Below are 15,249 nucleotides of genomic sequence, written 5' to 3' on the forward strand. Positions count from 1 at the left end.
GATCTTGTTCCTCCGCACTGACTCACGGGAGTCAGTGCTGTCCCCCAAGGCGGGGGGGACAGCTAGTCATAACCAATGCCTAAGCAACCACTTACAATTTGTATGATAATAAAGTTGTGGCCAAAATTATGCCAAAAACCTTAAACAAAAATTATGTGTGATGTGTGAGTTATTTGGTAGGGGTGTCTTGGGGACCTCAGCACGCAATTCAGTACTGGCAGAAATCCATTCTGAAAGCACTGCAATTAATTGGTTCATCGGATTTGGAGATGGGATGTCCATGTCGTTTGCTGTCCAGTGGCAACTTGAGTGCACTTGTACCACATAGATGCACCGAGAAGGATGGGAAGGTCTTGGCATATGACAAGGATGCACTTTAGTCCTTCTGCAACATAGGGAATTTAGACTGGGAGTCCAATGACAGAGACATCACATTTGGCACTGAATCCAGCAGTCTTGGATATGTTTTTGAAGTGATGACAGCTACAAAGAAAAGAGCTCAGGGGGATTCAATGATCACATTCAAAGCACACATTCAAAGCACTTTGGAAACACAAAGCTTCCAGTTTCTCTGGCTTTCAATTTCATAAGTAAACATAATGTAAAGCTAATCCGGTTTAACTCTGCAGTCAACATTGCACTTTCGTGCATTTGTATACAACTGAGGTTAAGACGTTTGTTTTCCTTCTGTTTCTTTTACTGCTTTGGATGAATATTTGAGGTTGGCGAACAACTGGAAATGTTGTTCGTTCTTCAGAATCCTCCAACATGTCAATTACTTAGAAAGTGCTCCCTCCCTCAACCATTTCCTGCTCTGCACTTGGATGAAAAACACAGCTGAGGCTACAAAACTTTGCCTATCCTCTTTCCTCGAGCCTTTGGCTCCCATTGGCCCTTCAAAAGGAAGCTGGAAGAAGTTGCTGCCTTTTTGGCCAGCAGTTCCATTACTGGATTGTTTCTCTTCTTTGAAGTTTCAGCCCTCTTCCTTTCTTTTCAATCCGAGTGGTTCTGATGCTACTCTCATCTTCTCACTCACATAATTGGTATGGCAGGTCTTTTCTAAGCCTGCCTTGATTCCTACAAAGGTTCCATGGACCACTTCTTTTATAACTAACTCCAACCTGTGCTCTCTGACTTGACAGATCTCTAGAATTTTTAGATGGATACTGAATGTGAAAGAATGGTAAAATGCAACTGAAATGACATTTTCCTAGGATATTTTGCTCTCACATAACCCATTTTAAAAACAACTACACTGGTTGTTTCCAGGCCCAATTCAAGGTGTTCACAGTCATGTTCATAGCACTAAATGACTTGGGCCCCAAAGACCTCAAAGACCACCTCCATTCCAACACAAGAATGGGCCTTTTCTGCAGTGGCTCCCCATTTGTGGAATCTCCCCAGGAAGGTTTAGCTGCCGCTTTCATTATACAGCTTTAGGCACCAGGCAAAAACATTCCTCTTCAACCAGGCCTTTAATATCCTATATTCTTTTAAGTGTGTTTGTGGGAGGGGGTTGGGCTGGATGGGAGGGTTATTGGTTTGATTGTTTTTGTTCTTCTTTTCATTATGTATTTTGAGTTTTAAATCGTGTATTTTTATGCTGTGAACCACCCTGAGATCTACGGATGTAGGGCAGTACTGTATACAAATTTGATAAATAATAATAATATTTTGAAGATGCACCTCTTAATCCTGGCCTTTGTTAGGTAAGGTGTTTTGTTTTGTGGGACTTACCTCTTACTGTTCTGTTTCGGTTGGGATGGTTTTGCTGTTTCATTTGTATATGCAATTGTAACTGTTTAATTTTTATAGCCGAATTATTGCATAGTTATAGCCCACTCTGTTTTCACTTATAACAAGAAACAGCAGGCCAATTTTGATGGCAGTTCTGATGAACACAGCCTGAAAAAATGTGCCACCATTTCCAAGGAAGGGGATAAAAAAACAAACAGGTCACGGTCTGCAACCTCTGGCCTGTGAGCCAAATTAGGCCCACGACATACGCTCCAACATTTCTCTGATGAAAATACAGACATCCTATTTAATAATAATACTCCACCCATATGACTGGGTTGCCCCAGCCACTCTGGGCAGCTTCCAACATATATAAAAACATAATAAAATATTGAACATTTAAAAACTTCCCTATACAGGATTTGAGATGTTACTTATCTCCTTGGTTTGGGGGTTGCATAACTCCATACCCTCCAACATTTCTCTGATGAAAATAGGGATGACCTGAGAAAAAGTGGGACATTCCAGGACCAAATAAGAAACTGAGACTCTCTGTGTAAATCTGGGACAGTCCCTGGAAAATAGGGACACTTGGAGGGTCTGCCACTAGCCATCCCCACCTGTCACTCACACATGTCAGGTGTGTGTCCTGTAAAGCCCGGTTCAGAAAGAACCAATTGGGATCATTAGACTGCACTCCTTACTCTGCCTTTGCAAGCATGGCTTGCATTTGGTGCAATTTAAATTTGGCAGCAAATGCAAGCCGCACCGTCGAGGTTAGAACCACTCAGGAGCGCCTGATGGGATGTTTGCCAGAAGCAGCAGGGCTTGCAATCAAAACTTTAAATGAAACCAAATGCAGCTTACATTTAGCATTGAATGCAAGCTGTGCTGCTTTGGCCAGGGGTCAGATCCATTTCCATAAGGTGACTGACAGGCAGGGCTTTTTTTCAGCCAGAACTCCGTGGAACTCACTTCCAGCACCTCCCAGGTGGGCGCCATTGCCATTCTAAGAGAACAAGGGAGGCGTTCATGGTGAGTTCTGGCACCTCTTTTTTCTAGAAAAAGAGCACTGCTGGCAGGTGGGTGGCTTGCCCACCTGTCAGATGTGGCCCCCAGATGGTTGGGCACAACTGGAGCTGGCCTGACGCCAGAAGGGGTTCCCCACCCTTGGTCAATAAGAATATGCATGCACACCCAATTTCTTCTCCAAATTTCTCAGGGGTCATTCCCCTAAGAACTCACATGAATTTGTTGGTTTATGAACGTAAGAAAGGCCAAGTGAATCAGGTAAGTGGCTCATCTAGTCCAGCATCCTATTCTAGCCCCAAGTTGGAACAATGAACACTCCCAGATTGTGTACCTGAGCCTTTAGAGACCTTATTTTATGACCACATGACTCCATTCCGTCCTAACATGGAGGAGGCACCTCCATTATCACACTAATAGCAGAGAGGAGGTGAATCATTCTGGGCTCCATGTTGCAAATCGACCCCATTCATCTGGCATACAACTGGATATGAAGAGGCAGTGGGCTATAGTGGATAGTGCTGGACTTGTACCAGGGAGATCTGGGTTCAACTCTCTGTTCAGCCATGAAGTTATTTGAGTGAACTTGGGCTTGTTACCCTCTCTCCATCTATCTCCTTATCTGGGCTGTTTTAAGGGTGAAGGGGAGACCATGTTTTTTGTCCTGAGCTCCTTCAAAGGGAGTCTGGGGTAGAACAAAGACAGGGTATTTTTCTTGTTAAAATTTTTATTGATTTTACATTTTCAAAAAATAAATAAATCCAATATCAATACTAAACATTCGTTTTTCAATCCCTCCCACCCCCCATTGACTTCCGTCAGCTTCCATTTCTGGTTTATTACATCAAATGATACATTCTGCTGTTTGTATATAATACTATGTTATCGTATTGTTATATTTCTTGTTTTGTGTAAATGTTTATTTAAATCCTGCCAACAAGTCCATGTGGGTTTTTTTGTTTCTGCAAATATATTGTAAAAAGTTCCCATTCTTTTTCAAAGTCCCTGTTGTCCTTTTCTCACAGTTTGTCTGTTAACTTTGCTAACTCTGCATAGTTCATCAGTTTTTCTTGCCATTGTTCTTTAGATGGTGTTTCTCCAGTCTTCCAATTTTGTGCTATTAGAATTCTTGCTGCTGTTGTAGCATACATAAATAATGTTCGCTTTTCTTTCAGCAGCTCTGGTCAAAGACAATTTTTTTATAAAACCTTGACATGATGTTGAGAATGAAGATTAAACGGATGGCTGTCCCTAGGAAGCCTTTGCAATCTACCGGTAATTCAAGATTCATCATTCAATACCAGGTCAAGGGACTGGCCTTTACTGAGCACAGGAGTAAACTCCTGAAGAATATAGCAATTTCTGTGAACTTTCTACATTATACCTATCTAAACAAGCCACTCTTCCTCAGTCCCACACCTCCCAAATGCAGTAAGGGGGACAATAATACAGTGGTACCTTGGGTTAAGAACTTAATTCATTCTGGAGGTCCGTTCTTAACCTGAAACTGTTCTTAACCTGAGATACCACTTTAGCTTATGGGGCCTCCCATTGCTGCCGCGCCACTACCACGTGATTTCTGTTCTCATCCTGAAGCAAAGTTCTTAACCCGGGGTACTATGTCTGGGTTAGCGAAGTCTGTAACCTGAAGCATCTGTAACCCAAGGCACCACTGTACTGACTTAACATTCAAGGTTGCCATCAGAATTAGAACTAGATAGTACAGTACATGTGAAGAACTTTCAACACTGGGCAGTGCTAAGCATACTATTATTATTATTATTATTATTATTATTATTATTATTATTTATTATTATTATTATTATTATTATTTATTATATATGCATTAGCAGAGTGAGATTATTACATTGATAAACTGTGTGTAAATTAGTTGACTGTGTCACTCCTACTGTTAGTACAAAACATAGGAACATGGGAAACTGCCTTATTCTGAACCAATCATTGATCCGTCTGGCTCAATATTGTCGACACTGATTGGCAGCAGCTCTCCAGGCTTTCTGGCAGGGCTTTCTTCCAGTCCTACCTGGAGGTGCCAGGGCTGGAAATGGAACCGAGGACCTTCTGTGTGAAAAGCAGATGACGCATCACCAGGCTGCAACAACTCGCAACCATAATATTTGATTTCTGCTACAGAGAAAAATGTTAGAGGTAGCATACAATCTACTGAAAACACACAGCAGCTTTTTGACCTTCAGTTGCTCCCCAGGATCCAGCTGCTGCAGAAGAAAGTCAGGCTAGGCTAAAAGTACCCCCTTCTTATCCCCCGCCCTTTGGTGATTAAATTAAAAATTGACATGGCAACGTACCCTGCTTGTTGCTGAAATATCAGAGGACCACCTGCCCACTGCGATCACTGTGTGGATCCTCTGTTCCTTATTACCGCTAAAACATCCACCATCAATTCCCCTTGGCCCCCTGACCAAGTTACGGGGGCTTAATTAGACCCAGTAATGTGTCCCGCCAGCTCTTTCTCCCCTACTGGCTGCCCTTCAGAGCAAAGGCACAACAACGCAGTGACTAATGATGCCTTGGGTTTCCAAAGGAGGTGTTTACTATAATGGCAATTATCCTTTCAGCTCCAGCTCCCCTCTGTGAGCTTATTGACAAAGAAAACACACCCCTCTGCTTAAGGCACTACAAAGAGATGTACAAAATAAACCTGACATTTCCTAACCACCATCTCCTGGAGTCTTTCCAAATCAAGCCAGAGCCGGTCGCTTGGCCCAACTGCTGAGGCTCTCCCTTGCTCTTGTCACATTGCACTCCATGCCTGCACTGAGGTAACCCAGATGCAGCACAAGTGAAAGCCAAATCCCATGAACAGAATAAATTGTGCACACCAAGACAAGCTGCATAAATGCACTTGTTTTTCATAGGTTGGTCTCTACTTAAACCTAAAGCTATAGCCTGATGTATATTTCCACAGTCCAGAAGAAGAAGAAGAAAAAGAAGAAGAGTTTGGATTTGATATCTGGCTTTATCAATACCAGAAGGAGTCTCAAAGTGGTTAACATTCTCCTTTCACTTCCTCCCCCACAACGAACACTCTGTGAGGTGAGTGGGGCTGAGAGACTTCAAAGTGTGACTAACCCAAGGTCACCCAGCAGCTGTATGTGGAGGAGCGGGGACGCAAACCCGTTCCCCAGATTATGAGTCTATCGCTCTTAACCACTACACCACACTGGCTTTCAAGACACTGCTTCTCTTAATGCTAGTGATATGGAGTGGGGGTAGGCGAACCTGTTCCATAAATTTGTTTGTAACAATGAATGGATACCGACCATGAAAATACAATATCAGGCAAGCAGGCAAAAGCTTTAGCTTTGTTTACTCAGGAGCAAAACTAGGTTATATTTCACCTGGGTCAAAGACCCAGTTTGACACCCTCCATGTGCATTTGTATACACACACACACACACACACACACACACACACACACACACACAGACAAAGGCTGGGAGCCTCAATGGCACCCCCTGGAGGCTTCACGTGGGGCAAAAAACCCCAGCTAGCCCTCCCCCACCCCCAGTAGCCACAGCCCTGGTGAACCTTAGGTTTGGGGGTCAAATGCAGCATCTTTCTCTATGTGTCCCCAGCCCTAGGGACTTTGCTCAGGCTCCTTAGGCTACAGTCCACACAGCCCGTTCCTCAAGTGCATTTGCCTGGCTGGAATGTGACTTGTAGTGATAATGCTTCTTGGTTACCTTGATGGAGGAGCATTATTGTTGGAAGCAAGTTTTTGAAAATATCTGACATTTGCATGGCTAAAACGTTGCCCATTGTACAAAGTAGAGATTGCATCTGTTGCCCCACCCATTATTTTGCCTCTGGCTCCGCCCACCTTGCAGCCTCTGGAAACTTGTCCGCAATGGAATGCAGCCCTTGGAGCACTGGAAATTTGTCCAATGGAAATATCCGTATGCAAATTGCTGTGTGAATGACCCTTAGTGAATTACCAATTTGACACCCCCCGCCCCCCGAAATCCCATACCTGTGCCCAAAACGACAGGAGCTATAAGCAAATGCAACTTTGGGGCATCTGGGGCTGCCGTCTCCCAACTCAAACAGGAAATGACCCAGCTCAGAAAGGGGGCAAGGAAGCAACATATTCAGCAGCAGTGGCAGGCAGCTGCAACACATCCAGACCCATTATCAAGCACTTAATGATGTTTATCATAGCCAAGCATTCCTTGGGCTGTGTAGCTCCCAGGACTGTTCTGTGCACCTGGAATCCAAAGAGCTCCCTCTTGGCTTTCTATCAGAACAAGGGAGTTTATCCATGTTTTATTTACCTTTTTTGTATCTTGCCCTCGGGCCGGTTAGAAGTGGCTCCGTAGAAAAGGCATTTGTCCCATAGTGCAATGGATGCTTATCTCTGGCAAGGATTAAAAGGAGCCAGAAATATGTATCACCTTGGCACTGCCAGGATTCAAGCCACACACACACACACCAAGACCTGGGCAAAGTCCCAGCATTTTCTCTAAGGATTGACTTACAAGAAACATCTGGCAACCCCAAATAGCACAGAGCACAGTGTGTGTTTTAAATCCAGAACCCTAAAGTCTTTTTATCTCTGCCCCATTGTGTTTTGTTATGTAATTACTGGGTGCTGGTGTATCTACCAGGGAAGGGGCAGGATACTGAGCTGAGTAGACTAAACTCTGATTTGGGAAGGCAAGGATCAGAACAAGTGCACCAGCTGAGGTAAAGGTAAAGGACCCCTGGATGATTATGTCCAGTCAAAGGCGACTATGGGATTGTAGCACTCGTCTCACTTTCAGGCCGAGGGAGCTGGTGTTTGTCCACAGATAGCTTTCCAGGTCATGTGGCCAGAATGACTAAACCACTTCTGTTGCAACGGAACACTGTGATGGAAACCAGAGCACATGGAAATGCCATTTACCTACCCGCCACAGTGGTACCTATTTATCTCCTTGCACTGGTGTGCTTTCAAATTGCTAGGTTAGCAGAAGCTGGGACAGAGCAACGGGAGCTCACCCCATCATGTGGATTTGAACCATCAACCTTCCGATCAGCAAGCCCAAGAGGCTCAGTGGTTTAGACCACAGTACCATCCGCTCCCAATCAGCTGAGGTAGCCTTCCCAAACTGGGCCTTTCCAGTTTTTTATACTACAGGCCCCATCCCCTTAATCATTGGCGAAACTAACTGGGACTGATGGGAACTGTAGTCTAGAACAACCTGGGGAGTGCCCAAGGTTGGAAGAGGCTGGTCTCATGAGGGCCAGTGGATCTACCTATGCTCCTAGGGAATCCACTAATGGCAGAAGCCAGCAGCATCTTCAATTTCATTGTGTATTTATTTATTTAGAATTCTTATACCCTCCTTTAAAGCCCTGAGAGGCTCTCAAGTCAGTTTATCCTTGGCTCCTAATGGTCAGGAAGGAACATGTGGACCAAGGCACTACCAAAATGTTGGGCGCCCATGTTAGAAGGACAAGAGATTACCTTTTACCAGGTTAGTCTATTTATTAATCGAGTCCCATACTAACTACTCTGCCTGACTGTGGTTCATCTGTCTCAGCAGAGAAAGGCACTTCACAGGATCAAACCTGAGACCATCTCTATACAAAGCTTGTTCTCAACCACTGAGCTGTGGTCCGTCCAACAATGGCTTTCAAGGAGAGCTTCAGCACCTTAAATTTGGTAGTGCAGTTCTTAGCCTGCTTAGTTAAACGACAACCAAGACATTCTTATTATAAATCAAAGGAATCTTGAGGAACACATGGCAGTGTCTCCTTCCAGCTCTTGCCATTCCTTGGTTGGATTAAAACATTCTATCTGGGGAGGGGGGGATATCAGTGGTTATTTGTTCCGGTTGAGTATACATCATTCAGTTTGGGGTTTCTTCTTTCTTCAATGTTCCCGCCTTTGTGCTCTTAATATGCCTGTTGATGGCATGTTGAAGTTGTAAATAGCTTATATGCAATGTCATTTGTTCCAAGCAAATGGTGACAAGGGGGTGTTGTGGGACTTGCTACCTGGTTTTTCTTGCTGTGTCTCTAATGAGGTTCTGTTCACTGTCATATTCATGTACCTAAAACATTAACCAGGACCAGAATCAATATAATCTTCCCAGGAGGCCCAACAGTCACAGAAATACTGCACAATGAAAGAGGAAAATGGTTATTACATTGCCTGTGTTCATGAGGGTAGGTGCGTAAGCACAAGACATCAATAAGCATCAGCAGCATAAATAGAAAGCCGATCTGGACAATGAAATGCTTCTGTTTGAATAATGGGTTGCTATGTTTCTTGCAAAGTGCAACAGAGAATGAATGAGATTCAAACTATGATATGTTTCTTATACAGATTCTCTTCTGGTTCTTAGGAATTGTTTACTCTCTCTTTTTCCACCCACCCTTTGTCCTCACAACAATTCAGTGCGGTAGGTTAGACTGAAAGATAGTTAGTGGTCCATTGGTCCAAAGTCACCCAATGAGCTCTCTAGGCAAGGGGAGATTTGAACATGGGTTTTAATGGCACTAGCCTGACACGTTACAGATACAGTATTAGATAGTGTCTAGCTGCTCAGCCACACAAGCCAGATGGCCATCCCATTTGGTGAAGCTGGTGGAAGTGAAGAGATTACTGCCAAATGTTTGACACGTCTTTGCTGATGATATCAATACAGAGCTATAACTTGCTGCAGCTAAAACTGGCCAGTGGGCTGTACAGCTCAAACAGTAAAGAAATCCAGGTCCTATGTATTGCTATCAGCTAGTTGAGCACATTTATGATAATCTCTTATCCAGGCTAAATATACCAAGATCTTTCAATAGAATTTTGATGTGCTAACTCTAGTCAAACTGCAGCTAATCAAATTTACTTGCATGTCCAGTCACCACTTTCAATGAACCATCAGTCTCCACCGGGGTGCCGACTTGGGCCCCAGACAGTGGGTGTAATCCTGGGGTTGTGATTTGTTTTAAACTATCTTTAATGTTGTATTTTTTAATTGTTGTGACGTGCCCTGGGACCTTAGGGTGAAGGGCAAATAATAAATCAAATTAGTGTACTATTATAATAGTTCTGAAAATAACATACAAAAATACAATATACCATAGAAGATTGATTGAAAAATGTGCTTATTAAGGAAAATTGCATGAAGAGGGGGATTTGTTTAGAGAACTGTGCACTAAGGTGCTGAATAATTTTTGTGAGGACTTTAAAATTTAAAATAGGAAATTAAAACAGGGAAAATGATGAACTGAGAGAAACTGAAACTGACAGATTCATCCAACCTTATTAATATGCATGATTCCCATTGATCTGTCCCAGGGGTACTGACTTGCCCTTCCCCCATTGTGGGGGCACAGCCATGTGACACATCATGTGACACTGTCCAACACGCGCCAGATGGGAGCAGGATGTGCGGAGGGTGATCTTTGTGCTTGCTCGTCCCTGCCGCCACCCGGTTCCTGAACTGCCGGGTGGATGCTGGGGTGAGGAAAGCAAAGATCTCACTCATCCTGCTGCCTGCCGCCTGGTTCCTGGACTGCCTGGTGGAGGCTGGGGCATGTGGAGGGTGCCTGGGGGTGGCAGCCCCCTCAATATTGGGGGGTGCTGCCCCCTGCCCCAAAATATTGAGGGAGCTGAAGCCTCCTCTGCCTCCTATACCCAGCACCACTGATCTGTCCCAAGATAACCAAACAAATACAGATCCAATTCAGTGCCCAGAAATGGTCAGTTCCCATCCATGAGAGAATAGAATATCCTGGATAGCTGGTTAGAGTGTGGTGCTGTCCCCGTAAGGGACAACTGCATACTCCTGCATTGCAGGGAGTTGGACTAGATGATCCTCAAGGTCCCTTCCAACTCTATGATTCTATGAGCTCTATTCTATGAGTTCTGTGTGCCCTATGATGTGCTTCGCACCACCTCTCCGATTCCATCCTACTTAGCCTCCCAAATCAGAGCTGACAGCCTTGAGCTTATTTGGCAGGGCACGTTTCCCCTGCCAGCTTCCAAAGGTTATGAGGAATTGGCTGAACTTGAGCAATTTGGTCCCAGTCCAAGATGCCGGGTTTCAAGCCAGCTCTGTCAGGCTGCTGTCGGTCTGGCAAGGTGAAGTGCCAAGCTCCTGGCACCAGTGGAATTTATGGGATGCAGAAGCAGGTGTTTAATGTGTGATACTCAGCGGAGATTAGCTGCCTTTTTTGCAGGGAAGCTGGTGATTAGCATGGAACAGGCAGCAGAAGTGCAAAAGGAGCAAAGCAATACAAAGGAGAGGCATGCAGTTCCTTGTCAATGAAAAGGCTTAGCATTTAGCACAGCATCAGTTCCCTCTGTCCCTAAAATGTGCCGTACAAAATTAGCAGCAATTTGTTGTCCTTGGGACTGGCCACCAGCCTATTTCTGTAGCACGGCTGTCATTTCTCATGGGAACTTGTTGAGTGGTTTTATGGCCGTACAGCTGCAGAAGTGCTTTTCTGCATATCTATATTTTACACTGGGGTATACTTGATATCATGGGACTTGGTGAGATTGTGAGGGAGGATTTGGTGAGAAAGAGCCAAAGTGTGTGTGTTTGTGTGTGGGGGGGGTGTAAATACTGGAAGAATCCCAATGGTCTGGCATGAAAGGGTTAAAGTATCCCGACCAAGAAAGGTCATTTGGTTCAAACAAGGATGCAGCCATCACTAGAATACATACCGGTAATTCCCATTCCTTTTGGCAAAGCGTTTATGCACTTTAAAGGAAATGAACAGCTCAATGTAACTGAAAGCAAAATAAACACACATGGGAATGATAAATGTATTTCGCAGCCAGAAAATGACAATATCCATGAATGTGAATGGTCATCCAGGCTTCCTGTTGAAACTGCAGTGTTCAAAACTGAGCAAACATTGAAAAAAACAAAGATTTTCTCCACCAAGCTTCATGCATATTTTAGACTGTTACAATGTGTAACTGTTGTAATGTTTCTTGGTCTAATGGCCGTGTTATTGGGTGTGGGGGGGCTGTTATTAGGTTGCTGTTTTTATTTTGATTATATATATTATGTTAATTTTTTTCTGTGAACCGCCCTGAGACCTCTGGATATAGGCAGTATATAAATTCAATAAAGGAGGAGGAGGAGGAGGAATAGGTTTTGAAAAGGAGGTTTATTCTGAGGCGTCTCTAATACTCTCTGGTAGAACTGGAAATAAAGGCTACCGTATTTTTCGCTCTATATGATGCACCAGACAACAAGATGCACCTAGTTTTTGGAGGAGGAAAACAAGAAAAAAAATATTCTGAATCTCAGAAGCCAGAACAGCAAGAGGGATCGCTGCACAGTGAAAGCAGCAATCCCTCTTGCTGTTCTGGCTTCTGGGATAGTTGTGCAGCCTGCATTTGCTCCATAAGACGCACAGACATTTCCCCTTACTTTTTAGGAGGGAAAAAGTGAGTCTTATAGAGCAAAAAATACAGTAGCTGCTCATGTAATTCCAAGGCAGGTCCTCAAATTGCCAGGTCCTTAACGTTAAGAGAGTGCCAGCAAATTACAATTGCTACCATTATAGTGTTGTCTAAAGCAATATTTTGAATGATGGTCATAGTCTGTAGTTGCACAACAGGAATGTGCAGGAGAAATTCTAAGCCGGGTTGTTGATGCAGTTGTTCCCCCTTCTCCCTACTTTCAAGGTGCAAACAGAGCATACCTCAGCAATAAGAGATCCTAGTTTAATCCCTTGTATCTCCAACAAGAAGGATCAGATAGCAAGTGATGGCAACTTTTGCCTGAGATCCTGGGAAACTGCTGCCAGTCCAAGCAGGCAGCACTGGTCTGGATGAACAAATAGCCTTGCCTGGTTTAAGGCCACTTCCGGTGTGGGTTTTAGTGGCACACAGCACATTTCGTATTAGGTCCTAGCAACCTTTAATGTCAACAGCTGCAGACCCTCCAAGTGTCCCTATTTTCCAGGGATGTCCCTGATTTAGAGAAACCTTTTCTGATTTTATCCCAGAATGTCCCACTCTTCCTTAGGATGTCTCTATTTTCATTGGAGAAATGTTGGAGGGTATGGAGTTATCCGACCCCTGAGCCGTCTGAAGGCAATCCGGTACAGAGAAGGTTTTTTTAAAAAATGTTTAATGTTTTGTTATGTTTTTATATGTGTTGGAAACTGTCCAGAGTGGCTGGAGCAACCCAGTAAGATGTGTGGGGTTTAAATGGTAAAATTATCATTATGGGGTGGGATGTCCCTATTTTCATTGAAGAAATGTTGGAGGGTATGCAGCTGCCAGCGCCCCTAAGGACTGCCAGAACCCAGTGGCCATCTTACATTCAGGACTCTGGAACCAGGATGTCCATGCATCATTACTAGCAAGCCATTTCTTAAGAAAAGCCATCTGTTAAGGCCACTTGGGTATAATTAAAAGGCAAACAAATGCAATGTAGTTTGGCAGCGTTGACATTTGCTCTCGGCCTGCCGAGAAAGGACAAAACTGTGAGGGAGAAACCCAAGGCAGCAAAGAGCATGTGAAATGACGACCACGTTGATCCCATTGTTGGAGTAATTTGTACAGGGCTAACCTAGGGTTACCAGACATCCCCAGTTCCCGGGGACAGTCCCCGGATTTGCAAATCTGTCCCCAGACAAATTCCGTCCCTGGAATGTCCCCGGATTTGCAAATCTGTCCCCAGGAAACATGGCAGTGGCAGCCTCAGCAGCCTGGAGCCAGCCTGTTAGCGCAGTTGGCTCTGGCTGGCTTCAGAAGCTGCTCGCTGCCATGGCGTGGGAAAAATGGCGGCCGCAACAGCAGCGAGCAGCTCCTGAAGCCAGACAGAGCCAATTGTACTACCAGGCTGGCCCCTCCTGGGCAACGGCTGCCTGCCCGTGACTCCTGAGCCTCGCCTGATCTGTCAAAACAAAGGGGGAAGGGGGAAGGAGATCGGGGACGGCTCGGGAGCCACGGGCACGCAGCGCGCCATTGCCCAGTTTTTTAAAAAAACTGCGCATTTATGTTTCACAGGGTGTGAAAGACGGGCTTTGCACCTTTATACAATATGCATGTGTGCTTGGGCCCAGGGTCTTTTGCCTCACCATCCCCACTACTGACTACTTGTTGTTACTCAGCTTCAAACTAATAATAATAATAATAATAATAATAATAATAATAATAATAATAATAATAAATGTCCCCGGATTCATTGAAAAAAATCTGGTAACCATAGGCTAACCTGGCTTCTCCAAAGAAACACCAATAGACACAAGCTTTAAGTAAAAAAAAAGGCCTTCATTAATTCAAATTTATGTAAGGTCAGTCTCAAAAAAAAATAAGAGAGGTTGCACTTTGATGCTGTCATGCAAGCATCATCTTTTATCCAACTACATGTGGGATTACCATTTAACTAATCAAACCATTACAGCAATCCTTCCCAGCACATGTACACAGTTACAAGACACTGTTGTCATTCTTAAACCCCTCAGATATCCTTTGGATCTTCTTACTAGCCCACCCCAATCTATCCTTCAGGGTCTTTCTTCATTGTCTTCTAACTAATTGCTCTGTTTATTAGTAGTCTGCCAATGTCTGCTTTCAGTTCTCTATGTTGATAATGTTGTATTCTTCTTGACCTAGGACTTAGCTCAGCTACCATACTTTGGCCAATCTCCTAGGGTTTCATTCTCCATACAGTCCATTCCTTTTAGTTGTGCTAGGAACTGTACATGAAAACAGGCTTGTGCATATTTATTCTTGAAAACAGTTGGTTTGTTCTATAAGGAAAGATTTAATAAGGCTCATGCACAGACTGCAAAGCTCTAACTGTGCAAAATGGATTCAGAAATGGAATAAGATGGGGAAATTCTCCTACACATTCACACCAATGGATCATCTAGGGCAGAGAAGATCCAGGGCCAGTTGCAGATAGTTGTTGTTACTGTTTTCTAAGAATTGAAGGGCTTATATGGGGGCATTCAAGCTGGACTGTGACTATGGCATAGGAGGGTGGGGCTTTAATACTTTGTCCCCATCATGGTCACACTAGGTGACAAACAATCTTTTATCTAGTTTGGCCATCAGAGGAGAAGATAAGGGTTTTCACTCCTTACTAATTGCCTGGACAGTCATTGCCTGCCTGCCTATTTGTTTTATTGAGTTTATATCCTACCCTTCCTCCTGAAGAAACCCCAGGCAGCAAGCAGATATACAATTTAAAAACCAAAAGCATTCTAAAGCAGATTACAACATTATGCAATTGCAATTAAAAACATCTAAATCTAGTTGCAGTTAAAAAACATTCTGCATGCAATTACAATTAAAAGCATACTTCCATCCTGTGATGTCAGGGTTGCCAGGAACAACATACTTCAGCCACCAAATGCCTGGTTAAAGAGAAATGTTTTCAAATGCCTTCTGAAAGTGAATAATGGTGGAGATAAGTGTGCATTCCACACTGAACCACACCAGATACTCAGATATCTCCTCTCCCTTGGAGATGTGAGAACCTC

The sequence above is a fragment of the Podarcis muralis genome, chromosome 2, assembly GCF_964188315.1.
Source record: "Podarcis muralis chromosome 2, rPodMur119.hap1.1, whole genome shotgun sequence".
Lineage (NCBI taxonomy): Eukaryota > Metazoa > Chordata > Lepidosauria > Squamata > Lacertidae > Podarcis > Podarcis muralis.